This window comes from Triturus cristatus, chromosome 3_2, assembly GCF_964204655.1.
Source record: "Triturus cristatus chromosome 3_2, aTriCri1.1, whole genome shotgun sequence".
In the NCBI taxonomy this organism is placed as follows: domain Eukaryota; kingdom Metazoa; phylum Chordata; class Amphibia; order Caudata; family Salamandridae; genus Triturus; species Triturus cristatus.
In genome coordinates, this window is record NC_140584.1 from 341,254,223 (window position 1) to 341,271,715 (window position 17,493).

Consider the following 17,493-nt stretch of genomic DNA (forward strand, 5'->3'; position numbering starts at 1 on the left):
TGCGTTATGTATGTACGGTGCGTACACCGCCATTGCTATGTGTGCTACATACACCGCCATTGCTATGTACGGTGCGAACACCCCCATTGCTATGTACGGTGCGTACACCGCCATCGCTTATGTACGGTGCATACACCACCATCGCTATGTACGGTGCGTACACCCCCATCGCTTATGTACGGTGCGAACACCGCCATCGCTATGTACAGTGCGTACACCCCATCGCTATGTACGGTGCGTACACCGCCATCGCTTATGTACGGTGCGTACACCCCCATTGCCCTGTACAGTGCGTACACTGCCATCGCTTATGTACGGTGCGTACACCCCCATTGCTCTGTACGGTGCGTACCCCGCCATCGCTTATGTACGGTGCGAACACCCCCATTGCTATGTACGGTGCGTACACCCCCATTGCTATGTACGATGCGTACACCGCCATCGCTTATGTACTGTGCATACACCCCATTGCTCTGTACGGTGCATACCCCGCAATCGCTTATGTACGGTGTGGACACCCTCATCGCTATGTACGGTGCGTACACCACCATTGCTATGTACGGTGCATACACCGCCATCGCTTATGTACGGTGCGTACACCCCCATTGCTATGTACGGTGCGTACACCACAATTGGTATGTACGGTGCGTACAACTCCATTGCTATGTACGGTGCGTACACCCCCATTGCTATGTACGGTGCGTACACCGACATTGCTACTGTACGGTGCGTACACAGACATTGCATATGTTCAAGTCATTCCCCGTGTACGGGACGGACGTTTTCCGGACAAATCGTAAATCGGAAAACCGGTCCGGATCGTACTAGTACGGTCGGACTGCATTTTTACGATTCGTACGGAAAAGTGTGCGGGTGCGTCTCGTACAACTTTTCCCGATCTCATTCATACGGACAGGGCTGATTCGTATGTACTTTTTTCCCGTACGAATCGCACTTCACGGGTCAGACGTGACTTGTACGATTCGTACAGAAAAAAATACCATACAAGTCGTACGGGACAAAAAATACAGGATCGGAATCGACCCCAAAGAGTTGCTCTTAGGGGAGCTAGGTGCGATTTTGCTGCTCCAGTGAGGGTTGCATTACTGTAGTCCAGTCTCGACAACACCAGTGCTTGAGTGGCTTGTTTGAGGTCATTCCGAGGGATGAAGGGTTTTATTTTGTTAAGTAGTTTCAGGTTGATGAAGGCGCTCTTTGCAGTGTTCTTGATGAGTTTGCTCATGTCTAGTTTAGGGTCCAGGGTGATTCCAAGTGATTTCACAGAGTCGGTTGGTGTGGGGTAGTAGTTGAGAGTGTCAATAGCTTTTAGCCATTCTGTGATTTGGGGGTTCTTCTCCTTGTTGGAGATGAGGAGGATTTCTGTTTTGTCTTGGTTTAGTTTCAGGTGGTTGCTGGATAGCCATTGTTGGATTTCTCTTAGAGTGTCATTCAGTCTCTGACTGTCTTCAATGGAGGAGGTTTCCAGATAGATTTGGGTATCGTCTGAATAGAGGTGGAAGGGAATGTTGGTTCTTTTGAGTATGGCGGCAAGAGTTGAAGAGTTGTGGGGAGAGTACTGAACCTTCGGGGACACCTCGTTTGACGGGTGTTAGGTCTGATAGGAGGTTTTTGATTTTTATTCTTTGGGTGCGGTTCTGTAGAAATTAGGTGAACCATTGTGGGACCACCTCTTCTGCTCCAGCCATTTCTTACAGTGCCTTGGTGAGTAGTTTGTGGTCAACCGTGTCGAAGGCTGCCGATAGGTCCAGAAGTATGAGTAGGCAGCATTGGCCTTTATCTAGAGATTTGTGTATGTCATCTATTAAATTTAGGATCGCTGTCTCTGTGCTACAGCCTTTTCTGAAGCCTGATTGGTGAGGATTTAGAAGGTTGATGCTCTCAAGGCGTTGGGTGAGCTGGAGGAGAACACATTTTTCTAGTATTTTCGCTAGGAGAGGTAGACTGGAATCGGGTCTGAAGTTATTCAGGTCGTTTGTATCGAAACCTGTTTTTTTCAATAGAGGTGTCACTTGGCCGATTTTGAGGCAATCTGGGATGATTCCAGTGCGCAGGGAGCTGTTTATAATTTTGGTCCAATGTTGGGCTAGTGAGAGTTTGAGTTTTTTTGCCAGTTGGGCAGGTATGGAATCCAGGTCGTGTGATGAGGGTTTGGAGCTGGCAATCATTTTGATGACCTCCGTTACGGTGATGGGATTGAAGGATTTCCATACATATGAGGGGTGCTTGGATGTGATAACTACTGTCCCTGTGAGTTGTTTCTTATCTGGGGGACTGTGGTGCATGTCCAGGGAGAGTTCAATCTTGGTTATTTTGTCATTGAAGAAGTTGGCAAAGTTATCGCATAGGACTTTGGAGGCAGTCATTGGTGTCGACGGGCGGAAAACCGGCCCACGGTCTTTCCGTCCGCCGGGGTCCCCATTGCCATCGTAATATGGAGGGGGGGAAATGGGAGGCGGCGGTGGGTAATGGTGGGCGGATCGCCACTGCCATACGAGCGGTGGCGATCCATCCGCTATTGTAATAGACCCCTAAGCATTAATTACTTATAATTAATTTACTTCCCACCCTGTACCCCTATAAGCCTCACAAATGGCACCTAAAATTTAAAATTAAAAATGTACTTAATTACACAATTAACATAGCTATTTTTCAGTTAAATAATTAATATTAATTATTTGGAATTAATGTTCTTCCCTTCCCACCCTGTACCCCTATAAACCCCACAACCCGCACCTACAATGTAAATTAAAAAAATAAATATTTGAACAATTAACATAATTAATAATCAATTAAATAAATCATATTAATTAAAAACCTTCCCACCCTGTACCCCTATAAGCCCACAACCCACTACAGTACTAAAAATTGCAAAAAATGATTACATTAAATATAAGAATTGCTAGAAGTTTAACAAGTATATTGAAAAACATAAACAATAATTATACAGAATATTCACATCATATACATTTAAAATATATGCTAAAATACATAACAATAATTTTAAGACTATATTATGAACAACTATATTATTGTAAACGATATTAATGACTTCGATATTTTAAAAATCGATCTTACCTTAAAATCGATATTCTTGACAATGATATTCTTGCAGATGATCTTTCCATAACACGATATTTTGGTATGACGATATTTTAACTTCGATATTTTGTCTGAATACCAAATGCCACTTTTAGAAAGCTCTAATTTTCTTACTTTAGACATTTGGTACCTGCTGCCTGTCTTTGAATACATGCCTGGGGTGGGTGACAGCGGGGCCTTGTATATTTCTCCTAGACAGCCACACACAATTGGAACTTAGGTATGACTTGATGAGCCATCCTGATAGGATAGGAGGGAGGAGCTGGTCCCAGCCTCATTTACCCCTGAACAGGTTGTGTCCTTTCCCCACACAAGGGCTGCATACCCCCGTACTTATTCTAGAGCTAGGGCAGAAAGGGTAGAGCCCCTGTGTACTTCAAAGGCTTGTATTTGAAGTCTCCCCCATTTCAGTACTAGATCTCAGATACCACCACTTCAGTATACTTTTGGACCTGTGAAAACTCTTCCAGGAGGAAGGACAGCTGTGCTGCTGAAGGGACTGCCAGTCAGCTGAATTCCTGTTTTACTGAACTCCTGTTCTGTGCTGACCTGCTACCTGTTACACCAGTCCTGGACCCTTGGAAGTGGGCCTAAGGTGTTTCTCTAGAAGAACCGATGCATTTCCTTGGCTGAGTGTGGAATCTTCAAGCAGAGCTTACGCATTGCTCTTGTTGCTTGGATTGGACCCTTCGCAAAAGACTTGCATCACCGCTGCATCCTGCATCTTGGGACTGACGCATCACTTTCAGAACTACCACTTAGGAATGCTTTTCTCAGCGCAAGCTCCTTACATTCCTCGTCGACAACTGGGTCCCTGTAGTAAGCTGGAACTCAAACGAGGTTGGCCTGAACTTTTGACTTTGCCCCGGTCCAGCACGACAAGCTTCCTGTTTCTGAAATCTATTTTAAAAATGAATAACTCATGTTCCACTTATTGAATATTTTTTTGTTTCTGTCTTGTTTCATTTATTAAATTAAGTTCTGTTTTTCTAACCTGGTATGAAAACTTTTTGGGTGGTGTTTTCACTGATTTACTGATTGAAGTATTGCGCAAATACTTAACACATTGCCTCTAAGTTAAACTCGACTGCTCTGTGCCATACTACCAGAGGGTGAGTACAGAATAATCTAGGGTTTGCTTGTGCCTTACCCTGACTAGGGTTGTGGTTATTGCTTGACCAGGGATTAACCCCAGTCAACCACAAACCCAATATCTTGGTGGCAGTAGTGTGATAGGAGTTGATTTTGTGCTGTGTCATACAGTGATTTGATGTACACTACTAGTCCACATCCAAGACCAATTTGAATTTTGAACTCTCCCTGATTGGCATTTATGATTCTCCAAAAATCATGTCTCTCTCTATTGGATCTGAAATTACTCCTACAAGGCCAACAACGATGGCTACGCAGTAGCCCAGCTCAAGGAGTTCTGCAATGAGAGGGGGCTTCCTGTCAAGAGCACCACCTTGAAGGTGGAATTGCAAAAGGTATTAAGGGCCTGGGCAAATGCACACCTCAACTGATTTAAGCCACAGTAGTGGATGATGAGATGGAGGGGCCTGGGGAGGGCCCTTCTGAGGAACCACCTGTAGTGAAAGGGGATGATTTAATCCCTGAAGTGAAGACCCTTGTCAGGGCAGGGAGCAGTGTCTCTTCCCGCAACTTCTCCTCAGAGGAATTGGCGGAGAGGTGGGACGGGAAGGAATTCAAACTGCAGATGGCCCAGTTTAAGGTGGAGGAAAAACAACTGATCATGGAGGCAGAGGAGAAGACAAGCACCCTGTAGGCAAAATAAGCTAAAGTTTAAAGGGCCTTGGAAGAAAGAAAAATGTTACTGGCTCACAAACTAAGTCTGAAAGATCTGGACATCAAAACCAGGTAGGCAGATTCCAGCAGTGATTGTGGCAGCATACTTGCAATACCTGATTGAGAACAATCGGTTTGCATAACCAAGGGTCTGGTGCCCAGTTATGTGGTGGGAGATGACATAGACAAATGGTTAGTACACAAAGGGAGTCGGTGTTCCTTGTAGAGAAAGAAGGGAAAGGAACTTTTGTTGTGTGCTACTCTGTCTGTTGGGGACAGTGTGTCCTCATCATAATGCCCTCACACACCCCAAAACATGGCATGCTTCATCATTTGGTTTTTGCTCCTCATCGGGTCGGCGCTACAATGCCTTATGGGTCCCCCGAAGGGTCTCTTTTTTGGAGATCTTTTGATGAGAAGCCGTTTGGGTGCGTGAGTGTAAGTGGCAGTAAAGTCTGAAGTAGTGTGTTAAAAAATGACTGGAGGGAGTGGGTGCTATTTATTAGGGTGATCCCTCTGTCATTGTTAAACAAAGTGTGTGGTGCTCTTCTAGGGGATATTATATCCCTCTGTAGCTGAGTATATGTCCCTAAAGGACATATATAACGGTCAACATGTTTCGCGCTGTATGTGGCCTCAGAAGGAGACCCAAAGCGCTTCTTCAGGAGCAAAGGAAGTTCAATTTTAGTATCAGTGGCGGCCTGAACTAATCAGTGCCACCGAATTTGTAGAAGGGAGTAGCGTTTCTGAAAAGAGAAAAAGTGTAGGACAAAAGTATAGTAGCATTAATATCTCATCATGGTTGGATATATTGTCCGGGTCATCCATTGGAGGGCCTGGTGCGCATTAGCCTTAGCGTGAACATTATCACTATAGATTGGCATAGGTGCATGTATAATAACAGTAACATGAATAATTAAAATGATTTTTCTCAGCATAGTGACAGATATAAATAAATAGGTATAAGAGCAATGATTAGATTGTGCCAGTGTAGTTCTTTATTTATACATTTACTCTATCGGTCATACAGTACCCCTAGATAAAGTATCCAGGTTGATGTGACTCTATGAAAATGCTCATTCTAGGTAAATAATACCGCAAAGTGGGCCTCACCATTGATGGCACACCTCAAGACGCTGTTGTATTGATTTTTGTAAAATACATCATGTTTCTCACCCCTTAATATTAGAGTCAGGACCTCATGAGATCAGTGAGGTCATTCGGGTACTGTGAATGAAAGGAAGCAATGCAAATATTGTTGAAAGGCTTCATTGTTCTCTGCTGTTGTAGTCAATAAAGTTTGATGTTAAAAACAAAACGGAAAATAAACTGCATTGTTTTGTAACTAAAAGGCTGTTATGTAGTGTGCGGGAGTGATCCCCGCATATTGAAGGGATTTACCCTGTATAGTTAGTAGGAGATGATAGTGCACAGATTTGTAAAACTTCGTAATGCTTTACTTTTGTATAGGTTTTTGAGACTCGAGACCTGTGAATAGCGACAAAGGTCTCTGCATGGAGGTTTGAGGCTTCGTAGTGCCCCGCTTATCAGGTCAGAGGAGTTTTAAGTGAATTAGTGAACTGTACGTAAAACAGGACCTTATTTGCTTGTTAGAAAGGTTTTACACAGAAAATGACAATACATATATTAGTAAAGCATCGTTTTTTAAGAGACAATTGTTTCCACAGGCTAAGTGCTTTAAAATCAGAACGATGTTTCCTCACGTTCTGAAAGGGTTTCCCCTTTCTGTTTTACTCACGGTTCTCCAGGAGTAGCAGGGCCGATCCACCTGCATGCCTTTCCCTGTCTCCACCGATACTGGGAAGGTCGCCCCTACCCCTTATATAGCGAAGGTCTGTTATCAATCAGTTAATTGCACCTTAATGGGAGAGTGTGTGACGTGATGCGTGGGTGCCATCTTGTAGTGGGGTTATCAAGATATTGTTAAAGCTGGGTGTCCTATAATGAATTTTGTATTATTATTTGTGTGATGGTTGATGGTTAAGGTGGTAAAGGCTTACACGTTGATCTTAGGCAGATAGATTTCTAGACCACAGGCGCCATCTTTGAGTGGTGTCGTTGGTAGATCGATTGTTTGACCATGGGTGCCATCTTTGTGTGGTTTTATAATGTGTTGTCTGTCACTGTAAGATGTAAATAGTCAAGCCCCATTAACATGCATGGTTTTATTCGCAACAGGAGTGTCTGTGATGGTCTGTGTTCCGAAGAAAGCAACATATACGTGTTAGTGTTTGTGTGGCTCTCTAATTTACACATCATTGTGGTACTTTTGTCTACAGAGTTGGGATGAGGAAAGGTTAACGGTGGGGTGGTTATTGGGCTATACTACCCCAATCCATGGTATATCGTCGTTTAGACCATGGCTATTTGTCCCTAGGCGATAGACCCATCTTTGTTCTTTTTGAAATAGTGTCCTATTAGACCATGAAGGATTGGATTCTATGACAGTCCAGGTCATTTGATCTGGTGTATGCCCTGTTTCGATGTAGTGTCTGCTCATTTTAGAGGTATTTTTCTTGCACCGTATATTACTTCTGTGTTCGTTCACTCTCGTCCTCACGGCTCTGGTTGTCATTCCTATATAAAGGAGGTTGCAAGGACATTTTACCATGTACACACAGTTTTTAGTATTACAGTTTGTATGTTTCTTCTGTGGCCACTCCTGTTTGTTTAGTTGCAGAGTTGTGGTATGTGATGTTAGGGGGCAAATATTGCATAAACCATACTGAGCTGGAAAGAAGGTTAGGAGGAAAGCTGTTCCTCGGGAGGATCCAGATCCGGGGCAAGACATATTCCCCCCCTGTATTGATTCCACCGCCCCCAGATGGCGTGCCACTTCCAGGGGCGGCCTCTAGCGCAATAGACCGTCTTCTCCCTTAACATACTCCAGTCCATATTTTCTTTCCACGCGGTCAATGTGGGGGGCCCCGCGGAGCCCCACAATCGCGCGATATCTCTCTTAGCGACCATGTTACCCAGAGACACCCATTGGGTCTGTGCCTCATCGTGGTCAGTGGGCCCCCAGACATTCAGGAGGCAACACCGCGCTTCCGGCTGCATAGCAATGCCCGTCACCTCCCCCATCACTGCATGGACTCTCCTCCAGAATTCCGTAATGACACCACATTCCCAAATGATATGCAGGAAAGTACCCACCATACCACATCCCCTCCTGCATAGGCCGTCCTCCGAGAATCCCATGTGAACCAGCCTTGGCCCCGTCACATACACTCGATGCAGTATTTTAAGCTGCACCAGCCTCAGACGCGACGGGATCGCGACCTCCTTAGGAGAGGAAACAGCCGACTGCCAATCCTCATCATCCAACTCGAGGCCATCCCTAGTCCACTGGTCCCTCAGCCCCAGAAGCATGTCCGCCCGGACGTTGATCAGTTTCTCATAGATGAGCGAGATCGTGCTCTCGGGCATATGGCCATCAAGGACCCGGTCCTCCAAAGGAGAGGACTCAGGCACCTTCTCACCCTCTACGAGGACTGATCGGAGGGCGTGACGCACCTGAATATATCGGAAATACTCGGAGGGCCCCAGCTCATACTCCGTCTGCAACTCTTCAAAGGACTTCACCTTCCCCTTATTCAGCACATCTCCCACCCTGGAGATGCCGATCAGGTCCCATTTATCAAACCCTTTTGTGTGCCAAAGCCTTCCCAGTCTCTCCGATTCAAACAGCGGGGTAGCGAGGGTGAGCCTATCCTTCCAGCCCAGCGAGTCAGTTGCCATCTTCCACACACGCACTGCCACACCAGTGGGCCCCGTGAGGGACGAGTCTAGGGACCGCGAGTACAACGCCCTGTAGTAGTTACCACCACGCAGCAACCACCTGTCCATGGCATACCCAGGGCTGAGGGCAGGGCCATAAAACCCATGATTAATCGCGCTCAGCTGGGTGGCCCAATAGTACCGTCGGATGTCTGGGAGCGCAATGCCCCCGTCGTACCATGGAAGCGTCAACTTTGCAATAGCTATTCGCGGCCGCCCATCCCAAAGCAACGTTCGTTGGAGGCCTTCGACCTCCCGAAAGTATTTGGCCGGAACCCAGTCCAAAGTATTCTGCAGTGCGTAGAGGAAGCGGGGAAGAGACATCATTTTGAACAGGGCCTCACGCCCAACGAGGGAGAGCGGCAGCCTCCGCCAGCCTTCAACATCCCGCCTCAGGCGTGCCAGGGGGGGGAGCAGGTTCTTCTCATATTGCACAGCAGAGTCCATGGAGATAAAAATCCCCAAATACACGAAGCCCTGCTGAGCGACCTGTATCGAACATGTTCTAGGGATCGGTGGAACCTCGCCACTAAGAACATACAAATACGATTTACTCCAGTTGATAACAAGACCCGAGTTCCTACCAAAAGATGTGAGTACGTCACAGACCACTATAAGTGATTTCTTGGGTGAGGCAAGATACAGCAGAATATCATCGGCATAGAGCGAAATACGGTCCTCGTGTTCAGGCGACCATCTAAGGCCCCGTATATCCGGGTGCCAACGTATCCACGCAGCCAGTGGCTCAAGGGCGAGGGCGAACAACAAAGGCGACAGGGGACAACCCTGCCGAGTACCCCTCCCAAGCTGAAACGGAGTCGACGCCCGACCATTCACCACCACACTCGCAAGTGGCCCCTCATACAGCAACCTCACCCAGCTCACAAAACCGTGGCCAAAGCCGAACTTGGTCAGCACGGCCCACAAATATGCCCATTCCACCGTGTCAAAGGCAATCGTGGCGTCAAGAGACGCCACAATAGCTGGTTCACGCAGCGTGCCCGCCCTGGCGATTACACCATGAAGGCGCCGAAGATTTAACGCTGTGTTTTGGTGCGGGATGAAGCCGGATTGGTCCGGGTGGACCAAGTCACCGAGTACCCTAATCAATCGGGTCGCCAGGATTTTAGCCAGAATTTTCGGCTCTGCGTTAAGAAGTGAGATAGGCCTATATGAGGCGCACTTATCTCGGGGTTTGCCCTCTTTGTGTATAACCACGATCGTCGCCAGTCGCTGGTCCAACGGGAGGGTCCCACTCCCCCGCGCCTCCACAAACATGGCGCGCAGGTGAGGGGCGACCCTATCCGGAAATAGCTTGTACAGGTCGACCGGCAAGCCGTTCGGTCCCGAGGCCTTGCCCGAGTTTAACGCGCTGATAGCCCCCGCCACCTCGTCGACCGTTATGTCACCATCTAGATCGTCCCTATCTATATCGGAGAGACAGGGCAACTCGATATCACGGAGGAGGTCACACGAGTCCTCGGGCGGCCTATCCGACACTGAGGCATAAACCCTACAGAAATAGTCCGAGAAACACTTTACAATCCTCTCAGGTTCAACAATCGCCTCTCCCCTCTCTCCCGTCAACTCTGGCACAACTCTATTGACCCGTTCTTTTTTGTCCAGCCAAGCCAGGAGTTTCCCTGCCTTGGCACCAACATCATACAAACGGCCCTGCTGTTCCCTACTGAGGGTCTTAGCGGCGTTCGTCACCAGGTCCTTATACTCAGCTTGCTTCAAGCAAAGCTCATGCAGTGAGGACTCTGTAAGCTCCTCCTCCAGCGCTCCCTCCAGAGCCGCGATCTCCTCCTCAACCTGCAGAACCTCGCCATCTCTCCGCCGCTTGGCAGCTACTACTAGGGAGAGGGCTTCCCCTCGGAGCACGGTCTTAAATGCTTCCCACAGCGACACTGCCGAGTCCACGGATCCCTGATTGTCCTTGAAAAAATTATCTACTTTCTTTACCAGCGCGCTGCGCATCTTGGGGTCTCGGAAATACCACGGGTTGATAGGGGCCCCCCTTCCTCCTCCCTCCCGACCTAGATCCAGCCGGATCCACACTGGCGAATGGTCAGATATACCACGCGCCATGTGCCTCGCCTCGGAGACCAATGAGGCATTCGCAGCCAGAGTGAGTAGGTAATCAATCCTGGAAAGACTACCATGTGCCCCGGAGTGGAACGTGTATTGGCTCTGTGTGGGGTGCCGGAGCCTCCAGCAGTCTATCAGGCCAAGCGTGTCTAGGAAGTCTGGAAGCCACTTCTGAGCCCCCCCTGTGTCTCTGGGCGGGTATCTATCCAGCAGGCCGGAGCCAACAGCGTTGAAATCACCTCCCACCACAAGCATACCCCCCGGGAGATCCAGCAGGGCCCTACCCAGATCTGTGAACGTGGAGGCCTGCAGGGCCGGCGGGACATAAACCGAAACTAAAACCAAAGTTCTTCCTTCCCACCGCCCCGCCACCGCCACAAACCTCCCCCTATCATCAACAATGGTGGAGTCCACCTCAAATGCTAGCGAGGCTCTGACTAGGATGCCCACACCCCTGGACCCAGAGGAGAATCCCGAATGTGCTATGAATTTATAACCCTTCCTATTCAGAGCATAGCACGTATTACCTATAAGATGCGTCTCCTGCAGCAGGGCAACATCCGGCATTGACCGTTTCAAGAATTGCAAAACAATCCCACGCTTAATGCGATCCCCCAAACCATTAACATTCCAGCTTATAACACTTAAACCCTTACCCCCCATCCTCAAACGTAAAGAGGCCCACCCCACACCCGAAGAGCCACCATGGAACAGTCCTGGAAAGAATCACCATGCCTTGCAGAAATAAACCCCCCAACTACAAACCCAAAATCCCAGAAACCCCCCCCACCCTGCACCCCTGCTGCAGCTTACAAAGCCCCCCCAACTTGCAGTGTGCCTGTCGCCCTACAAAACCCAAAATCTACAAAAAGTACCCTAAGGGAGGAAAAGAGCACCCCTCGTCCTCCCGCAGCCCTCCGCATTGACTGCACTCTATTCAAGTCTTCAAATATAGCCAAATCGAGTCAGACCGGCTCCGAAAAATCAGCCCTGCCCATCCCGGCCACTGTCCCCATCCTCGGCAATGTCCTCCCCCGTCCGTCGCCGGGGCAAAGCGTCCAGCCATTCATCGGCCATAACAGGAGAGTCAAAGAAGAATGTCCGATCTTCGTGCACCACACGTAATCTGGCAGGGAAGAGCATGGCATACTTCAGATCCCTCTCCCGGAGCCGCCTCTTCACCCCCAGAAAGCCCTGTCTCTGCCTCTGCACCTGCTGGGTGAAGTCCGGATAGAAATTCACTGACGCGTTCTGGAAGGGGACCGGGCCCGTCACCCTCGATGCTTGCAGGATAGCGTCCCGATCTCGAAAATGAAAGAGCCGAGCGACGATCGGCCTCGGTGGGGCACCCACCTTGGGCCTCCCACCCGGCACTCTATGGGCCCTTTCAACCGCAAAGAACTTTCCAAGACCCTTAGGCTGCAGATGATTAAGCACCAAGTCCTCGACAAGCAGGTCAACCGAAGCCTCATCCGAGGACTCCGGGACCCCGATGACGCGCACGTTGTTGCGCCTGGCCCGGCTCTCAAAGTCCTCCAGCCGGCGGGCGGCGAGATCACTCTCGGTCCTCAGCTTACGAACCTCGATCTGCAGTTCCGTGACATCATCGGTGAGGCCCGTGGTCTTGAGGTCCAGGGTCCTAACCCGTTCATTCGTTTTGCCCAAGTCCGCACGGAACAGGTTAACATCCACCAAGATGGCATCCACCTTATGCGCCAGGGCATCAAACTGTGTCCCAATCGAAGTCTGCATCCCTTCGAGCGCGCCCATGACATCCTGTAGTGAGAGCTCCGGGGCCAAAGGCGAGGCTGCCTTCTGGGTATCCGGCGACTGGCTCGACCCACTCGGTGATCCCTTCTGCAGAGCATAGCGGTCCATACTATTGACTTGGGTATAGGCTCCCCGCCTGGTAGACTTAGCCTTCAGCCGATCCACCTCTGCTTTGCCCGACATGGTTGATACCAAGCAGGTCGGTTCAGATAAGACGGGTCCCTCTCAATGAAAGGAATCCGGAGTGATCAGTTCTGCAGTGGGCCACCAGAGTAGCCTGCAGAGCGTCCATAGGGTAATAAAGCCACCAAGAGCTCTCCAGGGGCAGGGCTGACAAAGGGAGAGAAAGCGAAAGTGAAAGGACGGGGACCTCCGTCCGACAGTTCACACCTCGCCTGGCCGTTGTTGTTCAACTAGAAGTCGGGCATCCTGCCAACTCTAGCCCCTGGCATCCCTCGGAGATAGGCCGCAATCTTCCGCCAGGCATAAGTCCGGTTCCCGGTGGGCGATCCGACCGCGGGTAGCATCAATCGCCTCCCTGACAGGTCATCCACACGATGCCATGCATACCGACAGGATTAGAGACAGGATAGTCGACGGAGGGCGCGAGGGTCTCGGGAGCTCAGAGCTCACGCGGCCATCTTGGTCAAGCGCTAGGCTCCTCCCAGCCTTTGGTTTTTCAAGAGTTTCTAGTAATGCTTCCCGGTGATGTTGCGTGTGCGCTGCTGCGCATTCTTTATGATTCTCCACGGTGTAGTTCCTCTGTTCCAGGTTGTTGCCTAGTTCTGTAGCTTGGGTTTCGTAATCCGTGGTGTTGCTTCAGTTTCTTCTGAGCCTCAGAAATTGTCCAAATGGAAGATTCTGTCTTAAAGCTTTTGTGTGATGACTGTCGTAAGCTAGTAACCTGTTTCGGTCTGTAGGTTTTTTGTACGTTTTGGTGAAAAGTTTACCATCTTATAGGATGATTAGTAGGTCCAGAAAGGGGATCTCTTCACTTGAGGTGGTTAGTGTAAATTTTAAGAAAGGATCCTGTTTGTCAATCCAGGTGTGGAATTCCGTGCAGCGTTCTTTTGTGCCTGTCCATAGCATGAGTACATCATCTATATAACGTTTCCACTCTTTTATTTCTAGATTGAAGGGGTTGGAAACTGGTAGGATGTGTTCTGTCTCAAAATGGGCCATGTATAGGCATGCTAAGCTCGGCGAGAAAGTGCTGCCCATGCAGGTTCCTTGAATTTGTTGGTAGTGTTGATCTTGGAACTTGAAGAAGTTATTCTTCAGGGCTAGTTCTGCGCATTCCAGGATGACATTTACTGGTTGTGGTGTGGCCGAGTCATGGTTCCTTAGACTTTCTTCAAATACTCTCAGTGGTGCTTCTTGTGGGATGTTGGTATACAACGCTTCCACATCAAGAGTCACTAGTAGGGTGATTTCCTCTGGTCCCCTTATGTGCTCAATTAGGTTGATGGTTTCTTTTGTGTCTTTGAGGTAAGACGGTGCTGCTTGTACTAATGGTCGTAGGAAGTGGTCACAGTTTTGGCTGAGTGGTTCGAGGATGGAGTTGATCCCAGACACTATTGGTCTTCCAGGTGGGGCATGATGTTTTTGTGGATTTTTGGCAAGACGTAGAAGTATGGGGTCGTAGGTTTGGAGTTCACTAGAAATTCTGCTTCTTTCTTGCTAATCCATCCATTTGTTTGGGCTTCAGTCACTGAGATGGGGATTCTTCTCGTGACAGAATCTGTGGGATCAGTGTCTATAAGGGTTTTCTGCCTATGAGGTTGTACTGAGGGTTCACTAGGTACCTATGGAGCACTGAGGGGTGTTCTATGGAGTCACATGCGTACTGTGGGGAGGGACACACTTCTGACATTAGAGATTGGGTATCAAGCCAAATACACCCCCATGAAGGACATTTTACTTGCCAAATTTGGGCTGACCCCTGAGAAGTATCACAAGAGATTCAGGGAAAGTCAGAAGCTCTCCAACCAATCCTGGGTCCATTTTCTGGACTACTCCAGGAAGGCACTGAATGTTTGGGTGCAGGCCAGTATGCTGTGTTTGACAACTTAATCATGAGAGAGCACATGCTCAGTATCTGTTTTACAAAGTTGCACTAGCACCTAGTTGACAGTAAGCTGACTAACCCCAGGAAGCTTGCTGAGGAGTTAGACCTCAGGGTGTCCAAGACGGTACCTGGGAGTGACCCCAAGAAAGGTGGCTCGGTTCCCCCAAGAGAGAGGGGGAGGCTAAAGATGACCCTGACAAGTCCCAGAGTAAGGAGGGAAGAAAGGGCTCCCATGCCCCATCTGAGAAGCAGGGGGGTTGTTCTAGTGTGCGGTGGACCAGGATGGCCCATTTCCAACACTGAGCTTTGAGTGCTCCCAGTTAGGACACAAGCAGTGGGACGTTGTTTGTCCAAAGAAACCAGCCACTGGTGGAATCTCTACAGGGGTGGCCAATATGGTCTTAGGGGTAAGTAGTCCCCAAGGGCTTATCACAGACCATGCCATGATCTCCCTTAGTTGGGAGATAGATTCAGAGGGTGAGCTAGTGATCCCTGAGGGTGGGAGTTGTCACTTCCACCAGGTGAAAGTGAATGGGGTCCCAATCACTGCTCTGAGGGACACCAGGGCTAGCCAGACCAGAGTAGTGGAAAGGTTAGTTATCGCAGAGCACTACACCGGCCAGGTGTGTAGGATAACTCAGGTCCATTGGTAGGATATCTTCTGCCCAATGGCCCGGGTATCACAGGAATGGGGTGGGGAGGTGGCCCAGAGGAGGGTCATAGTTAGTCCCCAGATGCCCATAGACTACATTCTGGAGAATGAGTTGCCCCCGTGTCACGAGAGCTGAAAGGGGTGGCTGCTAAGGGCACCCTGCCATTTTCATAGGGGGTACCACTCTCAAGCAGAAGGTACGGGAGCCCAGCTGGAGGTGCAAGGTGAGGAAGGATTCCCCCCTGTACCCTGTTCAGCCTCAGGGTACAGGCCCTAGGTTCATTGGCCATTGTCAGGATATCACACCTGAACTGGTGTACTGCCCCCACTCTGAGACACCTCATAGGTCAGAGAAACCTCAGGAGCTCGTAGGAAACTCCATGCCAGCCCCAATGCTGAAAGAGAGTTCTACCCAAGATTCCCGCTTAAAGCCTTCACCTGGTAGTGGATGGCCAAGGGCCTGGCTCCCGACACTGACAGCCGTCAGTGGCATCTGTTGGTTACTGTCCTTTTGGGCAGAATTTTCCTTGGGTTGGGGCCAGAAGTCTGGCCCAAGGGGTGGAATGGGCCACATCACTTTCTTGGCAATGGTGGTGCTGCCTGCCTACTGGGATGCATCGGTGAGCAAATCAAGGTTAGGTGCTGCACAGATGGGGTCCACAGATGGGGAGAAGGGCTCACTGTTGGTCAGTTCAGTTGCTCAGGAGAATATAGACAGAGGGGTCAAACTGAATCCAGAAAGGCATTGAACTGACAAGTGGACTTGACCCTCGCAGGGAAGTCCATCAAGGTATTGATTAATCTACCCTGGTTTTAGTAAGTTATATGTAGCGTGCACTCTTGAAAAGTGATAAATCAATAAAATCAATCAACCACCAGTAATACAATTCTTAATGAATCTGGCAGCTAAAATATGTGTTTCATTATTCTCACACAAAATCTACATTTTCTATGGTTTATTATTTTGTGAAGCTCACTAAGACTACACCATTGTAACAAGCAATTTCATGGAAATGTAGGACAAAGTCCCTCAATTTTACACATACCCTATATATAACATCTGAGACATGATACACAACCCAATACCCACATTTGACATTTCTACACAAGCATCAATTCTGGAGGGCTTTCATATGCTCTAATCCAGAGGTGAGGTCTGTGATGCCTAGTCAGGTGGTATGCAGCTACTCAAGTGATATACAACTGCTTAAAAACTATAATAATATTCACAAATTAATTAAGGAAATATATATAAATATAGAAGCAAAACTGAAAATGTTTAAACATTCTGTAAATGTGAAGGAATTTGAAATTGGAGGCTAAAACTTAAGCTAGTGTCCTTAGAATGGTTTATGGGAGCAGTGCAAGTGCATCAAACAGAATACAGTATGGATGATGGGTGGTCTCAATTGAATTTAAGAAAGCTCTAACCTTACCATTAAAATCAATACTTTTATAATTTTATAATTATGAATTAAATACAATATTTAATAATTTGTGTATTTGTTTGATGAATACTGTTTTTCCTTAATTTTGTTGATTGTTTTGTGGTTCAAATGAGCCCATGGTCCCTGGATTCCAATAACGACTCAGTAGGGATCCCCGGATTTCTATAATGATTCAGTGGAGGTCCCCATGTTCCAGTAATGATTCTGCGGGGTCCACAGCAGTCAAAAGGTTAACACTCTGCTCTTATGCTATCATTTAGATGCCCAATTTATAACTGCTTTTACTCAACAAACTATGACTCTTATTAGGAAGAAGATGAAAGTTTGGCATTCATGGGGGCCTAATTACAAGCCTCTACCGCCACGGGAACTATTTACGTCGTTCCTGTGGCGATGGGAGCTTCGCCTTATTTACAAGACAGCGTTAAGCCTCCTAACGTGGCTTAACGCTGCCTTGTAAATAAGGCCCCCTTTCACACTATACTTAGTGAAAGGGGAGGGCAATGGGTGTTGCAGTGGGTGTTCAACCACAACACCCATTGATACTGACACTGCAACCTATTTACAAGGGAGGCATAAATAGGAGGCAGTGCTAGAATTAAGACCAGGGAAAACCTGGTATTACCCTGGCGCAATGAGGAGAAATGTTTCATTTCTCTGAGTTTTTGCTGCCTTCATGTCTGCTACGTTGTGCAGCACACATGAAAACAGCAAAAGGCCAATGATTGTTTATGTAC